General features: G+C 41.6%; 1 protein-coding gene across 2 annotated transcripts in view; it reads right to left on the reverse strand.

Moving 5' to 3' along the window:
• The window catches only part of LOC120560194, an 84,377-nt gene that overhangs the window by 50,445 nt on the left and 16,539 nt on the right, over positions 1-17,393 (reverse strand). The gene's annotated exons all lie outside the window — the stretch shown is intronic.

The raw sequence follows: 17,393 nt of genomic DNA on the forward strand, positions 1-17,393 counted from the left end.
CTTGTAGCCAGGAGGGGATTCTATTTTCACCTTTCTCAACATCACTAAATCAGCTCATTGTGAGACAGAACAACCTTTCAGACACAAGGTAGGAGCTGCAATCACTTTTTGACAAGTGGAAAAGTGAATTTTATGGGTTGCAGGGCTCTAGAGTCAGTGTTGGGGAAGTTACTTTTAAAAAGTAGTGTTTGCTCGTTACTCGTTACTTTTTAAAAAAGTAATCCTTTACTTTACTTAGTTACCCCCTATGGAAAGTAACTTTTTACTTTACTCGTTACTTTTAAAAGCAGGTGTCTCTGGCAGAGACTGACGTTAATTATCCAAAAGCTATATTTGACCATAAAGCCAATCTCTGGTTTATCAGTGAAGGGTCTGAACTCCACTGCAGATTCTCTCCTCACAGAGTGACGGCTGATTCATTATGAACGAGTCCGGCGCTGGTTGAATGCACATCAGCAGGTCATCGGCTTTAGCCTACACAGTGTTAGTGTGTAATGTCCATTGGTGTGTCTCAAATCGCGCACTTCTGTACTTATACTAGCTATTTGAGTACACTCAAAATGTCACTCGTCCAAGTGTGGTAAATGCAGTGCACTACAAGTACCCGGATGGTGCACTTATCTGTCAAAAAGTTGAGTGTGGATCGATGGACACTTTCCACACTCAACGGTCGCCATCTTGGCTACGTAGCGGAAGGGGCGGAGCTAACAAAAGGTGAAAAACTTTCGATAATGGCGGCCGAATACGCGACAGCGAGACCCAAATGTAAGTTCAACATTAGTCTTTTTGCTATACTTGTTTAACATATAAGCCACCTGTTTATGTATGTGTGGTTAATTTTGCAGTCGGTGATGATTTTTGTACCGCGAATTATAACGTTTATTTGTACCGTAATTTGACGTGCTATCAAGCTAGCTTTAGCTAACCTTAGCTAGCTGACAGCGGCGAAGTTACCGGTACTTCTATACTCTTATTTAACCACTGGCAAGTTATAACCTAGCTAACGTTACATGTGTTGTGGTATACGGTTGTTTGTTTTAAACTATCGTCCTCACTGCAGACGATTTTAGCGTTAGATGTGTGATCTTGTAAATATACATTAAGCTGCGAGCGTTAGTCGTAATGTTACAGTATGTTAATGTATGCTATGTTATATCATATTAACAGTGCTGTTTCTGTCCTGATCTGACTTCTATAATCGTTAGGGACACGGACGTGGCAGCCGTCAATGCTGCCAACTTGAGCCAAGTCCTCCCCTGCTGGAAGGCGAACGACCTGGGGGAGGAGAGAGAGGATTTCCTTGCTGGTCTTGTGGACAGCATGGTGCACAGTGGCCCGGGGCATAGCAAAGGCTCTGGCTAAACCACGATAAGATGTACCGCTGGCGAGCCACAAGAGGAAGACAAGGGCCTCGATGACGGGTCCCCCGCCATGGTCACACACCGTGCCGAGTATGTACCGTTAAAGGATCCCCCTGGAGAGTCTGAAGTCCACCCTCATATCACTTTCCTAGTGATGCACCGATGTGAAAATTGTGGCCGATACGATAAACGATATTAATATTGCGGTTATGGCCGATACCGATATTTACCGATGTCGATATCTCTGTACAGAAGACACATTTTTATGATAATCAAATAAGGAACTATTTACCAAAACGCATAGTTTTTACTTTTGTGATTTATTTTAAGAAATCGCTGATATTGGGCACCTTTACCTGTGTGTAAAATATAGATTTTCAGAAGAAAAAATAAATATTTATATAAAAATACATTTTTAAAAGGATACAAGTGTGTCCTGAATTCACACTATGAATAAGCCAACCAGCCAAGAGTATTCACAATAAACATCTAACTCACTTGAGACCAAGTCACTGTATTCTGTGAACATTGTATAACAGTTCAAAACTTTAAAGTACAGTAGTAGGCCTTAAATGGCCAAAGCCAAAAGTATTGAAAAAGGTAAAATGTGAAAATGGAGCCAGACCAAACTGGACTGAACAGACACTGGCTTTTACAGTCTTCTGAACTTTAAGTACAGCAACTGCCAAGTACTTTAGGGTTAGGCCTAACCCTCATAATTATAGAAATTGGTGCCTTCTAGGCCGAGATAAGCCAGAAAATGTGTTTTTGGCTCATATGGATGAAAGACACCAAATCCCAGAATGCACTTGCTTCGCTGCTTAGACTCCACTCCCAAGACATGCCTACCGTTTACAGACCGACAGTGAGACAGCGTTCAACTCAACCCAAATGTGTTTTATTGTCATTTCAACCATATACACGAAACAACATTTCAACGTGGCTCTAATGGTTACACATTTAAAATATATAAAAACAACATACGAAACAGGTGTTTACAGTCCACCAAGCGCTAATGCTAGTATGCGTTAGCTGAACTTTACGTGTGTGTGCAATAGCTAAATGTAGCTGACATGGCAAATGGTAAATTTTGCGGCATTTACTAGTCACAAACTCCCCAGCAGTTAGCATTTCGTTGGATACAAGCAGCTAATTAAAGCCCGTGTTAACACAGCCAATCTCCACTCTTACCCGGCGATATGTTTCCACAACAAGAAAAACAGCCGTCTCTGAACTCGCGTGGGCGTTTCGCGAAGTTGGATGTAGTCCAGTTTGTTGTCTAATGAGCAGACACTTGCAAGCAGCACTGATAGAACAGGTGGCTGGCTAGCGTTAGCTTTCCACCTAGCTAGGTTAGCTATACTCCAGCCCCCGTTATGCGTTTCACCGCTGAGAATGTCCCCCATGATCGCCCGGATCCGCGCTGCCCGCCCGCGCTGCCCGCTTCCGCCGCTGCCCGCCCGGCCGCCGCTGCTGCCCGCTTCTGCTGTCGCTGCTGCCCGCTGGTCAAACTAACCTGTACGGCGGCCGCGCATTACCTCTATTCTCCAACATTCATCTCCCGCCCCACCGAGGGCCGGTGGGCTACTAAATTTGACAGTGTCCCACTTCGCCGGCAGATTCCGTCTGCAAAAACCATTGACATATGGCAAAATCCAACATCCCCGCCCCCAGACTCGCTGCTGCTGCTGCTTCTTCTTCTTCTTCTGATTTCGGCAGTATAGACGCTGTTAAGCGTATTACTGCCCTCCACAGGTCAGATTTACATCTAAATTCTCACACACACGTCAAATACACAGGAATGATTCACATCGGCCCTATTCATCGGCCCTATTTTGACATCGTAACGATACCGATGTGTAAAAAAATTACCATATCGGCCGATATTATATCGACGGCCGATATATCGTGCACCACTACACTTTCCCCATCAAAATACAGGGCCAGCAATGAATAGAACAATAGGATCTATTTAAATGTCTACTGGGTTGCCTCTGCTTTCACTCCTGTATTGTCACTGTAATTAATAGATATTGCAATAAACACCCTTTTATATAAACCTATTTTTTTACAATGAATTAAGAGCAAAAGTATGAATATAATCATATCTGTATGTTTACGGTTGCATACAACAGAGAGCAAAAACAAGCAACAATAAAAACAATCACATTAATTTTTATGAACAAGGCAGAAATGTATTTTTCACGAGTGACAACCACAGGTGGTGGGAATGCTCTGCCCTGGGTATAATTCATAATTTCACAGAAGAAGAAGGAGGACTGAGATGTTTTGATCGTCACTTCCGGTAAGCGCATTAGGCAGTGCGCGATGTGAGACAACACTCCCCTGTCAAATTTTACGCACTATGCAAGTAAGTACATAGTGTACGAAGTGCACTTCAGTAAGTGCACTAAGGGAAGTGCGCGATTTGAGACACACTACATATCTACTTGTAGTACTGGTCGCGCACCCACGATGGTCCATGCGTTGTCATAGACACATGCAGCCTCTTTTCTAGAAGTCCTTGCGTGTCCGTGCAGCCGACACAAGTCCACAGCGCTCCACTGCGTGTAGCCTATGTATGAGCCCATCTCCACCGCATCCATCTGTGAGGTTGTCAGCTTTGTATATGCCCGGCGTGCTCCGTTTGTAGGACGGCTGATTTAACCGCCAGTCCTCAGCGATGTAGTGGCATGTGTCACATAGCTCTCCGCTCAGAGCGCCATCCAGTAAAAAGCCACGAAGCTAAAAACGCTCTCAAAAGTTAGCTAGCGTTGGCTGCAGCATTGCTCCACTACTACCAGCCTCTGTCACGTACCGTGCGGAGCTTGTGAGCACGCAGCTCAGAAGGCAGTGTCGCTGGCAAATCTGTCCCTGGCAAAAGTAACGTTGCGCCGAATTGAAAAAGAAACTACGTTTCGTTACCAAATTTTCAGCAGTAACGCATTACTTTACTTTTGCACCGGTGCACCTAACGTCCTCGCATCCGCTGCCTCTCCACGAACGAAGCAATGTCGTTTATTTCGATATGGCTTAATGTTGCGTTACATGACCCATTCCTTCTGTAAAGCCGTGCCTGTGTTTGGATCTCTCCTCCTCAGTGTGGAGGGTCCCAGCTTGGAGAATTTTGATGCTAGGGAGTGTGGCGAGCTGGTTTAGCCGAGGCCAAAGGGGAAGAAGGCTAAATTACAGGTGGTGGCCATCTGGGGGGCATTTGACAGCAAGGGGGGTCCCGCTATAATACTTTGAGTAGAGTATAATTGTGCTTCAAATAAAAAAAAAAAACCATATGTATATATACATATATATACATATACACATACATACATACATATACATATATATATATATATATACATATATATATACATCATATATACATATATATATATACATATATATCACATACATATATATATATACACATATATATATACACATATATATATATATATATACATATATATATATACACATATATATATATACACACATATATATGTATACACACATATATATATATATATATACACACATATATATATACACACATATATATATATATATACACACATATATATATATACACACATATATATATATATATACACATACATATACATACATACACATACATATATATATATATATATACACATATATATATATACATATATATACACATATATAAACACACATATACATATATATATACACACAAATATATACACATATACATATATATATATATATATATATATATATATATATATATATTTGTTAATGGACAAATATGTGTCAAACCATTCTGAATTAGGTATTGCGGTATTGCAGAGACAACCCAGCCTACAAATCATACAGACTAAAGAAAACAAGTTTTTGTTTTGTTTGGTACAGATCCTTGCAAAAGTTCAGTGTTGTAATGTAATAAAGTACAAATACTTCACTACTGTACTTAAGTAGAATTTTTACGTATCTGTACTTTACTTCGTTATTTAGATTTCTGGAAACTTTTACTCCACTACATTTCCTAAATAAAATGTATACTTTTACTCCACTACATTTCCCCTAAGCATCTTAGTTACTCGTTACTACAAAATAAAATCAGAAGAAATTTATTACACTGAAAAAAAGGAAGTTTGGCGAATCATTGCTCCTAAATTGCCAAGATAATGCACGCTCCATCCCAGTTGGCGACGTGATGCCTGTTTGTGCTAGGGCTGTTGGAACGAATACCGAAATTCGAATATAATTCGAATAGTAAAAAAATCAATACTATTCGAATGTTGAAATTACTATTCGAATGTGACTTTTTTTTATATAAATATGTTTGCTAACGTTAGCTAATCTCCCTTTTCTCGCCTTGACCTACCCGCATGTGTGATTCATATCACGCCGTATGAACAATAACAGCGGGAGTGAGAAACAACGCATTGTGAGGTCTTAAGACAAGTTACGTAGCGGGTAACGCTAGTACAACATCACAGAGCTAACGTTACATACAGGGTAACGTTAGTACAACATCACAGAGCTAACGTTACATACCGGGTAACGTTAGTACAACATCACAGAGCTAACGTTACATACCGGGTAACGTTAGTACAACATCACAGAGCTAACGTTAAGTAGCGAGTAACGTTAGTACAACATCACAGAGCTGACGTTACGTACCGGGTAACGTTAGTACAACATCACAGAGCTAACGTTAAGTAGCGAGTAACGTTAGTACAACATCACAGAGCTAACGTTACGTACCGGGTAACGTTAGTACAACATCACAGAGCTAACGTTACATACCGGGTAACGCTAGTACAACATCACAGAGCTAACGTTACATACCGGGTAACGCTAGTACAACATCACAGAGCTAACGTTACGTAGCGAGTAACGTTAGTACAACATCACAGACTTAACGTTACGTACCGGGTAACGTTAGTACAACATCACAGAGCTAACGTTACATACCGGGTAACGTTAGTACAACATCACAGAGCTAACGTTACATACCGGAATGCGAAACTTATACAGTGTTACATAGGTTATATATAGTTATAGAGTAAGTTAGTACAACATAGAGCTAACGTTATACCGGGGCTAGTACAACATACAGAGCTAGTTACATACCGGTTAACGTTAGTACAACATCACAGAGCTAACGTTACATACCGAGTAACGTTAATACAACATCACAGAGCTAACGTTACATACCGGGTAACGTTAGTACATATCAGAGCTAACGTTATACCGGTTAACGTTAGTACAACATCACAGAGCTAACGTTACATACCGGGTAACGTTAGTACAATATCACAGCTAACGTTTAGATTAAGTTAATTATCACAGAGCTAACGTAAGCGAGTAACGTTAGTACAACATCACAGAGCTGACGTTACGTACCGGGTAACGTTAGTACACGGGGGAGTGACAGGCTGCGGCTGGAAATCGTAAGTAGGATGGGAAATAGTTTTGACATGACTTTAAAATCGACTTCCACCGAGCCAAAATGCTAATGTTATCAATAGTTCGTTCTGGTTTCCTAACTGCGTCGGGAGGTAACTTTAGCGTAGCTGGGAGCTTCATGGAGAAAGCTAAAGTTTATGTTAGCTGCCCTACAGCTGTCAGTTAGCTTCTACTTTATATATTACATTTTAACAGCTGTATTCTCAGTAATGTGACAATCTGCTGGAATCAGGTTGCTTATAAATCACTAAAATAGTAGTGACAGCAACGTTTGGCTTAGTTATGGTTTTGGCTGTGCTTCCTAACATGATGACATTGTGCTAACCGAGCACCGTTAGCCTTTACATCAGAGCCGCTTCCCTTGTTAGATCATGGTTCATTACTCTGTTGATTTGTGTTTGTCGCTGTGTGCTCGTGGTGGAAAATGAATGTAAACAAAGTTGCGTGCAGGTCGCCTCAAGGCCAGGCTAATGGATGCCCCTCTAGTGGACAGAACGTGTAACAATATTATTATATATATATTATTCGAATATTAAAAAAAATCTCAAATGGAATTCGAATAGTATTATAAAGGAAGATTGACAGCTCTAGTTTGTGCCCAAGCGGCAAAAAACAAAACAAAAACAAACATAGGCAAAAACTAAAAAGGAGAAGAGGAGGAAGCATAATGACTGATAATGTCATGGAAGCACCTGGTGCAGGCTCTGCCGCCATGGTAACAGACGATGACCACCCCGACAACAGTGGTGATGAAGATAACGTTACACACCTTTGGCCATAAAGTTCATTATCAAAGTTTTTTTTTTTTACTTTTATTTTTACTTCTAATACTTAAGTACATTTAATATCAGAAAATTGCTATGGATACCTAAGTGCTGTTAATATCAGATACTTTAAGACTTTTACTCAAGTAATATTCTAAAAGGAGACTTCAACTTCTACCAAAGTCCTTTTCTGGTAAGATACTTGTACTTTTACTAAAGTACTGCTTCCAAGTACTTTATACAAGACTGCAAAAGTCACACTATAATAATTTTAAATTCTTTGAATTTTAATAATTTCAATGAAAACGAGAATAATGATACAAAAAGGATCATTCCCTCCACTATCGTGAATCATATCGCAATCGCAATATCAGCCAAAATTATCTCATTTAGATATTTTCCTCATATCGTGCAGCCCTAGCTATAATCAGTCTTGTATAAAGTACTTGAGTAAAAGGACAAGTATCTTACCAGAAATTGACTTTGGTAGAAGTTAAAGTCTCCTTTTAGAATATTACTTGAGTAAAAGTCTTAAAGTATCTGATATTCACTGTACTTAAGTATAAAAAGTAATTTTCTGATATTCAATGTACTTAAGTATTAGAAGTAAAAGTAAAAAGAAAAAATATTGATTATGAACCTAATGGCCAAAGGTGTGTAATGTTATCTTCATCACCACTGTCATCGTGGTATCGTCTGTTTAAAAACTACAATGCTCCAATGTTTCCACACTATCAGTTATTATGCTTCCTCCTCTTCTTCTTTAGTTTTGGCCTATGGTTTTTTTTTTTTTACCACTTGGCAACAAAGGCATTAGGGCACCAACTGGAATGGAGCGTGCATTATCTTGGCAATTTAGGAGCAATGATTTGCCAAACCTGCTTGTTTCCAGTGTAACAAATTTCTTCTGATTTTATTTTTGTAGTAACGAGAAACTAAGATGTTAGGGGGAATGTAGTGGAGTAAAAGTAAAAGTTTCCGGAAATATAAATAACGAAGTAAAGTACAGATACGTGAAAATTCTACTTAAGTACAGTAGTGAAGTATTTGTACTTTATTACATTACATTACAACACTGGCTATAATCTATCAAATAGAAGCCTCCCTCATTAAACCAAGTCATTTCCAAGATAGGAGGATGGTTCTAATCAGGGCACAGGGCGCTCCTGCTGACAGTAATCACTTGTTGGCACAACAGGGACTCCGTAGACATCTGTGGTTTTAACCAGGATTCAAATAGTAGCGGTTAAACTCACCTATCCTGTGTAACATATAGAACCAGGATTCAAATAGTAGCGGTTAAACTCACCTATCCTGTGTAACCTGATTTCTGGTCTCCAAACGCCATCCAACAGTCTGCGCTGCCGAGCGATCTCTTCCTCGTACTCGACGATAGTTTTTTCAACAACTCGGAATATTTCTTCAGCAGCAGCAGTTAGTCGCTCGGTGACAAACTCTCTCAAACACTCAACTGAAGACATTGTTGCTTAGTTCCAGCTGAAAGAACCATCTGCTCTACGACTACAATACCGTCTGTCAGTACCCGATCCGTTCCACCTGCACAATCCATTCTGCGCATGTGCAAGATGACACGTATGCCATGACGTAGGCGCAGATAAAAATGCTGCGTTCATTCCACCACCACCTTGGAATAACGGCACCGCTTCCACCTGCACGATCCGTTCTGCGCATGCGCAAGATGTTCACACGCTAGCCTCCAGCTAACGTTAGTTAGCTAATAGCTAATTCGGCGGACTGCTAGGTGATTATAGCGGTCTGCCGTTAGCCTCCCCCGGGAAGCTAACGTTAGTTTAGCTAACGGTTAATTTGGCTAACCTCTAGCTGATTGCAGCGGTCTGCCGTTAGCCTCGACAGTTAAGCTAACGTTAGTTTAGCTAACAGCTAATTCGGCTAACCGCTAGCTGAGACAGCATGTAAACTAAAGACCCTCAAAATAAAACTTGAAAATAAACGTTAACATATATAACAGCTGTTACGTCAGTTCTACTTTACTTGTGCTCATTTAAAATACAATCACTCAATACTTGTCTTTATTGTTATTACTATAATGTCTTAATTTAGCTGTAGCCTGCTTTTCCCATTAAGTTTGACTTAACGTTATTTTAGACTGAATCTAGCTGCAGAAACAACGTAACCAGTGGGGCGGTGCCTGTTATTTCGAGGTGGCATGAACGCAGCATTATCATCTGCGCCTACGTCATGGCATACGTGTCATCTTGCACATGCGCAGAACGGATTGTGCAGGTGGAACGGATCGGGTACTGACACCGTCTTCCAGCTCATTCAACAGCAGCATGCAGCTAACGCTACGGCCAGCAGCCTTGTTTACTTCCGCTGGCTGTCACACTCATTAAGGTCCGACGGGAAACGGGAGGAAGCTTTTCTTTCCTAAGTTTTTGATCTTTTAGGATTTTCACAGTCCTATCGGAAATCTTTTTTGTTTAGTTCCAATAAATCATTTATGATTCCCGTTCATAAAAAAAGCCCTTATCCACCTTATTCTCGGGGGGGGGGGCTACTGTAGAAATGATTATGGGTGCAACTTCCGGTGAGATAGCGGAATGAGCCGTTTCCTAGTAACGTTAACGTTAGCCCCAGCCAGAGTGATAGAGAAAGACATCGCTCTGGCCCCAGCCAGCCAGCCGTCAACAGTGTTTCTTTCTAAAGTAATTTCAACTATAATTTGACTAACACTGGTTCGTGTTTTAACATATGTTTTTATTATTATTGTTATAAAATGTCATTATAAAATGTCATTGTGGAGCTCTGGTACCTGTTGCGCTGTTCGCGGTTGTACTAACAACCAGACTAAGCTGAATCTGTGGCATCAACAACAGTGTGTTGACCACACACCTGCAACAAAAAGGGATTGCTCTTGTGACAAACGGTACAGTTTCCATCGCCTGCCAACAGATGAGGAATACAAAAGAATGTGGCTGAAAAACCTAGCCTTGAAGAGACCACCCAAAACCCTGGATGTGTGCTCATTTCATTTTGTGGACAAAAAGGCGGCGAAGGAAAACCCTCATCCTACTTTGTGGTTGGGCTACGAAAGACCTCCGCAGAAGAGACGTCGGTTCCTCAAAAGGATTGACAGCAGTGGCAGGAGAACATCAGGTAGGCTATGATTGGAGGTGTAGATGACACAGCATTGTAGTGTTTGTTTGGTAACGTTAATGACAACCAGTTAATTCAGTTAGTTAATGGTAGGAAGTGCAGGGCAGCCTTAAACTAGGGATGCACCGATTGGGAAATTCTGGGCCGATACCGATACCGATGTTTAACATAACAACTTGGCCGATGGCCAATGCCGATGTTTTTTCTTTTTGTTATTTATTCCTTCTTTTGTGCCACGGAAACATACAAGTCTTTCGGCTCTTGATCACACTATCCTAGAATGAGCACAAATTCAAACAACCTTTAATGTCACTTTCTGGTTGACATTAGTTATAACCTTATTTATGACAAGTTATTTTCTGAAAAATAACATTCAAAAACCTTTGACTGCTAACTAATCAATGAAAAGATTGTTTCAATACATTGCCCAACTAAATTATTTGAGTGGTTTTAGCCTGATAAACAAAAACTTACTCAATGAGATTATTTTCATGGCCCAATTATTCTGATCAATAAAAAAAGATACATCAAGTGTAAATGCAAAAACAAGTGAAATAAATAAATTATGTTATTAAAATAAATAAATTATGTTATTAAAATAAATAAATTATGTTATTCATAAATACAAACATAAATAGGGCTATCTTTCACCTTGTGTATTTCTCATACAGAATAAAACATTACAGTGTTTCAGAACTCACAGGCTGGAACATGGGGCATCTTATAAAACAAAAACAGTACTTCCACTTCTGATCATTAATGACACATAAGTCACCTGCTGTATCTCTGGCCTACTTCTTAATAAGATGCATGTTTTTCTTTACAAAGATAAGCATTTCTGCCTTGTCACAGCAAAGCCTATTTCTCTTTTCATCCAAGACATGAGACACAGAGTTGAATAACCGCTCACTCTCGGTGCTGGTGCATGGCGCACTAAGGTATTTACAAGCCATTTGTGCGAGTTCTGGAAAACGCAGGTGGTTATTTCTCCAATAGCACAGTGCGCTCTCACCTCTGGGAATAGTGGTCTCTGCCAGGAAAATACCCAGTTGTTGGGATACAGAGGTACTTGTCCTCTCTGGTCCATTTTCTTCCAGAATCTCCTCAAACACATCATGCAGGGCGGGCCCTGCTCTGTCGGATCGTTGCCTCTTGCACTCTGTGGGATGTGCGCGCTCTCCATCGCGCGTCCCATCCTCTGCACCGGCAGCAGGCAACAGGTGTGCCTCAAGTATTTCTTGAGCGCGTTGTTTAACATCCTCATCAAAGTAACGATCCTTGTATCTGGGATCCAAATAGGTGGCAATGCAGAACATGGGATCGTACTGGATTTGATCGAAGCGTCTATTTACAGCCTCTAATAATGAGGTCTTTGTTGTTTTAACGCCGTGGTCTGTGTCAGCCTGCTTACTCAGAAGACGTCTCAGGGCTGTCACAGAGGGGATGACGTCTGCAGCTGATGCTTCTGATGAGCTAACTTCTCTTGTCAATTGTTCAAATGGGGAGAGGAGTGTTATAAAGTTTTCAATTAATTGCGACTGGTGCGCACTGAGAGTGGCCGGGAGGTCGTAGTCTGCGGCATATGTAGCAAGTGCGCGCTTTTGTTCCAGCAAGCTCTCCATCATATAAAATGTACTATTCCAGCGAGTGGAAACATCTTGCTGTAGCCTTTTTGGTTTCATTCCCAACTGGATCTGCACTGCCTGCAGACGTGAATAGGCGAGGGGTGAGTGTTTAATGTGGCCGACGATTTTTCGGCAAATAGCCACAACATCCGTGAGGCTGCGCTGGCTAAAAACACCGTCATGAATTGCCAGTTGCAGTGTGTGCGCCATGCAGCCAAAACTAGCCGGACCACTCTCCATCATAGCTTTCGTCATATTCCTAGCATTATCTCTCACAACAGCATGCACTCTGGTTTTGTCGATTTTCCACGTCTGGAACATTTTCTCAAATGCCTCCGAGATGGCAGATGCTGAGTGGGTACCTGCCAACTCCTGGGAGTGCACCACTGCCTTCACCAGGTTGAAGTCCTTATCAATCCACTGTGCCGTGAGGCTAAGCATGCTCACAGGAGTTACATCTGAACTCCATATATCTGTGGTGAAACTGATTGCAGCGATGTCGCAAGCCAGTAGCTCATGAATGTGCGTGGCCACAATGTTGGGGATTTTCGGGGAGACAGACCTTGGCAAAGTGACGCCGGCTCGGCAGTGTGTAGCGTGGCTCCATAAACTTCATCAGACTCAAAACTGTAATTAGATACATCTACAATCGTCATACCTATAATACATAACACTATACATAACAGGTACAGTGCTGAAAACTCCTTTACTCTAGAAATAAAACAGAAAAAGCTTAAACTAAATTAGTATATGTTTTTTGTTAAAATGTAATATACTTTTCTAATGCCTCATGTTCTTTTGATAATAATACAGATGTCTTTTGATATAGCTTAATGTATAACTTATTCTTTTCAAACTGCCTTCGTATGTGTTTTATAAAATGAACCTGGTGTGATTGAGGACTCTCCTCCCCATAGTGGACCATACCTGTGTGTTACAGTATATATATAAATCATCTACTAATCTTGGAAGCATGTGTGAAAAATAAAACTTCTGGAGGTGTTTAATGTGTGCATCTGCATAGTCTTTGTCAAATGAAATGTCCAACTCCAGGTGCTCAGTTGATGTCCAGATAACGAGTTTGCAGCTCTATAGCCCCAGGCACATCATTGTCAGCTGGATCTGGAAGAAGAAATGAAAAAAAAGGCTCAATGTTTTAATGAAGGTTCACAAATATGTGTTGCATTAGTTCACACATAAGTAACACTATTTGTGTACCCACCTGGAGGTAGTATCCACTCTGCCCATTGGGAAGAATTAGATATTGTCCATCACTTAAGCATCGGATGTCACCATTTGGCCGACAAAGAAACTCTGCAAGTGACACAGAACTCTTTTGGGGACATTTTATCTCAAGGAGCTGTGCTGAGTCCAAAATTCCATCTGGGCTGGCTCCAAACCAGGGATGATCAGGACAAACTACCAGGCCTTTCCTCTCCACAGTGGGCCCTTGAGCCTTCATGAGCTTTATGGCTATATGCTCATTTTCTTTTCCATATTTAGTTGCAGTATTGCCAGTAAAGGTGGGATGCAAGTGTTCATTTAGGAATTTTTGTGGGTTAGTAGTTCCCCTTTTGGGGACTCTCTTTGCTGTACTCGCAGTCAGTCGCAGCTTCCTTGCATCATTCCACAGTTGTGATGCACTCTGTACCTGGGTCTCTTCGGTCAACTTGTCCACCTGAGCAGGACTTAGTTGTACATAGGTCTCATAAAAAGTAAGACATTTCTTACAGGTTAGTGTAGTGCTGTGTTCTGTATGTGGTATCTGTAGATCACACGGGCTCTGAGTAGACTCATTATTCTCTCTATCTAATCTGTAACAGCGCTGAAGGAGACCATCCGTCTGTAGCTGGAATAGTGGGGCCATCACAGAGGAACTGACATCACTTTTAAATTCTGAGTGATCCTTGAAAAGTTTGGGGCAGCCTTCTGTAGATGACACACTTGCTACTGATGTTGATGAGCCTGGATGAATGTGGTCTGGTTTGTGATGTTTGAAATGTAAATGCTTCACCCTTTTCTGCTCTCCATTCTTCCTTGTGCCTTCATTCCACTTCCTCTGCACATCAGTGCATGATATCCCTGTCTTTCCCTGTCTCACTGCATTCTCAACCTACATTAGAACATTGTCCATTCTAAAATAGTTGTTAGTTGCAAACTAATATTACAAAATTTATTGAAAAAATAAAACTATCAAAATAATCAACACTTTACCTTCCAAAGTATTGCACCTGCATGGCTGCAAGATGGCCCTGGTCCAGCAACACATGAGCACCCAGCTGTTTGTATTTCACCTGCCGATGAAACTAAAACCCAGGACCGGTGATGTGGGACTTTAAGGCTCTGACTAGGCTCTATGTCTGCTTTAAGGTAGACAAGGTTGTGTCCCACCTCCTTTATTAAAACGCGACCGACTTTATTGCTGTGGAGGTACTGATAAGACTCAGAGCTTTTCAGGTTATTCATCGCTTCACCATCCGTAGCAACAGAGTTGATAAAGTAGCTAAATATGCTAGTGTACGTTATCTGAGGCCACTTTTTCAGGTCAAGACAATTAGCGTACCGCAATGACTGTTTATGACCGTTACCATGGCAATCGCCGGCTCCGGAAGTCGTGCCCATAATTCACACAAGGTATCATGGGAGCTAGGAATAAGGTGGATACAATATAATAATATAGATTTTTTCTTTTAAGATTATTTTTTGGGCATTTCTGCATATACATATCTATTTTTTAATTAGGACAATCTAGAAATGAAAGAAGAGGGGGAGGGGGAAGACATGCAGGAAATTGCTGCAGGTCAGATTCAAACGCTGGGTCTCTGCGTCGAGGAATAATCCTTGTAATATGAGAGCGCTACCTTGGCGCCCATAATAATTCAGTGTTTTATAGGATGTGTACAGTCCTACTAGAATGGATGTTACATATTACATCTAAGGAGACTTGTATTCCTTTTTTATTTTACAAGAATTCCAAATATAATGAGCTAGGATACTGTATCAAACATAAGGTTCCTGAAGAATCTAAAGTGAGTCAATGGATCACTGTAATTAAATTGAGTTCCACTGATAAAAAGCTAGGATTCCTGTGAGCCCATAGAAAAACTGAACTGCCTTCTGCCGGTCAGAATCGACAACCACTACAAGCCACTTTGCAAGCTATGATGTCTCTCTCTCTCTCATGGGCGGGCCAAATTCTCTGGGCAGGCAAAGCAGAGAAAGGGGAGGTAACCTTTCCCCTTATGACCTCATAAGGAGAAGATTCCTGATTGGCCCATCTGAGCTTTCATTTTCTCAAAGGCAGAGCAGGATACCCAGGGATCGGCTAACCTATCACCATTTCTAGCCACTGGGGGACCATAGGCAGGCTGGGAGAAAGCATATTAATGTTAAAAAAAACTCATAAAGTGACATTTCATAGCCGACTGGTCAGGGGATAGGACCTGAACAAGGGTTAGGGTAAAGGTTCTAGGCGGGTCTTGCCTAGAAGTTGCGTGGGTTCCATAATAACACATCATTCCCCTCTCTTTCCCCTTTCATGTCTAAGCTGTCACAATAAAGGCCTAAATGCCAAAAAAGAATCTTAAAAAAAGAATATACAATTACATAGATCAGGCACTGATTAAGAATGCAAAGGCCCCTGAGCACAAAATCTTGGAGCCCCCGTCAGCGAGCAATCCAGTAGTCAACTCTAATTTTGGTGTTATGGGTTTTTAGCGTTTATCTGTTGGAAACACCTATAACTTATACAGGATGTACACAGACAGGCTACAGCCCATGGTCACAACCATAACGACATCAACACCTGTAGATATTTGGGCTGAACAATTACTCACAAATTTATCGAAATCATAAATGGACTAGTGCAATATCCAAATCGCAGCAGGTGCAATATTTGTTAAAGGCAAAACAAATGTTGATAAATGATTGTGACTTTTACTGTGGCCGTGTCATGCTGATGCTCCGGTCCTGGATGATGCTGGTCGCGAGGTGGGACATCTGAACTAGTAAGTTAGTGGCTGCTCGGTTACTGTCCTCTTCGCTAGTGAACGTAGTTCACGTAGGGTGACCATATTTTGAGTTCCAAAAAAAGAGGACACTCGGCCCAGCCTCAATACATATCCAAACAGGCTTCTCAGAGGTTAATGAACATGCTTTATTATGCCTCAATGGTGCAAAAATAACTTCTGTAATAAAATATACTCTGTAACAACCTGTAACAAAATAATAGCTCTCTTTTAAAATAAATAAATAATATGAAATAATGTTCTTAATATGACCTCTTCTGTGTTAGAAAATCCAGCTTCAACAAAATATCTCTTAATACCTTTTCAATGTAATCAGATAAATAGACACTGAAACATGTGCCAGCTTTGCGCACGGTGCACTCCACCTCTCACTTGTCCGGTCCCGACCGGGACATTTTTTGTGCTGTTCAACTGGGAAGCTGCACTAGCTGCACTAGTCTTGTTTTATGGTCCTGTGGAGGCTCCACGCAGAGCTTTCACCGTAGCCTACTTAGTGGCCTGATGTTTATACTTAGCTGGTGTGTGCGTTGAGCCGGCATGTGTGTGTGTGGGGGGAGTGGGTGATAGAGCGAGGGAGAAGTGAGAGTGACGGCGAGCGAGTACGACTCCTAGAGTCCTAGTGAGAGAAACAACATGTATCCCCTGTGTTTTCTGACCACAGTGGGAGATCTTTAGCAGGAAACGCTTCGGCATTTTGGGTGCAATGCTGCTCCACTGTCTGCTCTGGTCTCTGTCTGCTCTGGTCCCTGTCTGCTCTGGTCTCTGTCTGCTCTGGTCCCTGTCTGCGCTGGTCTCTGTCTGCTCTGGTCCCTGTCCGCTCTGGTCTCTGTCTGCTCTGGTCCCTGTCTGCTCTGGTCTCTGTCTGCTCTGGTCCCTGTCTGCGCTGGTCTCTGTCTGCTCTGGTCCCTGTCTGCTCTGGTCCCTGTCTGCTCTGGTCCCTGTCTGCGCTGGTCTCTGTCCGCTCTGGTCCCTGTCCGCTCTGGTCCCTGTCTGTCTGGTTCTGTTTTTTTCTCGTCC

This window comes from Perca fluviatilis, chromosome 6, assembly GCF_010015445.1.
Source record: "Perca fluviatilis chromosome 6, GENO_Pfluv_1.0, whole genome shotgun sequence".
NCBI lineage: Eukaryota > Metazoa > Chordata > Actinopteri > Perciformes > Percidae > Perca > Perca fluviatilis.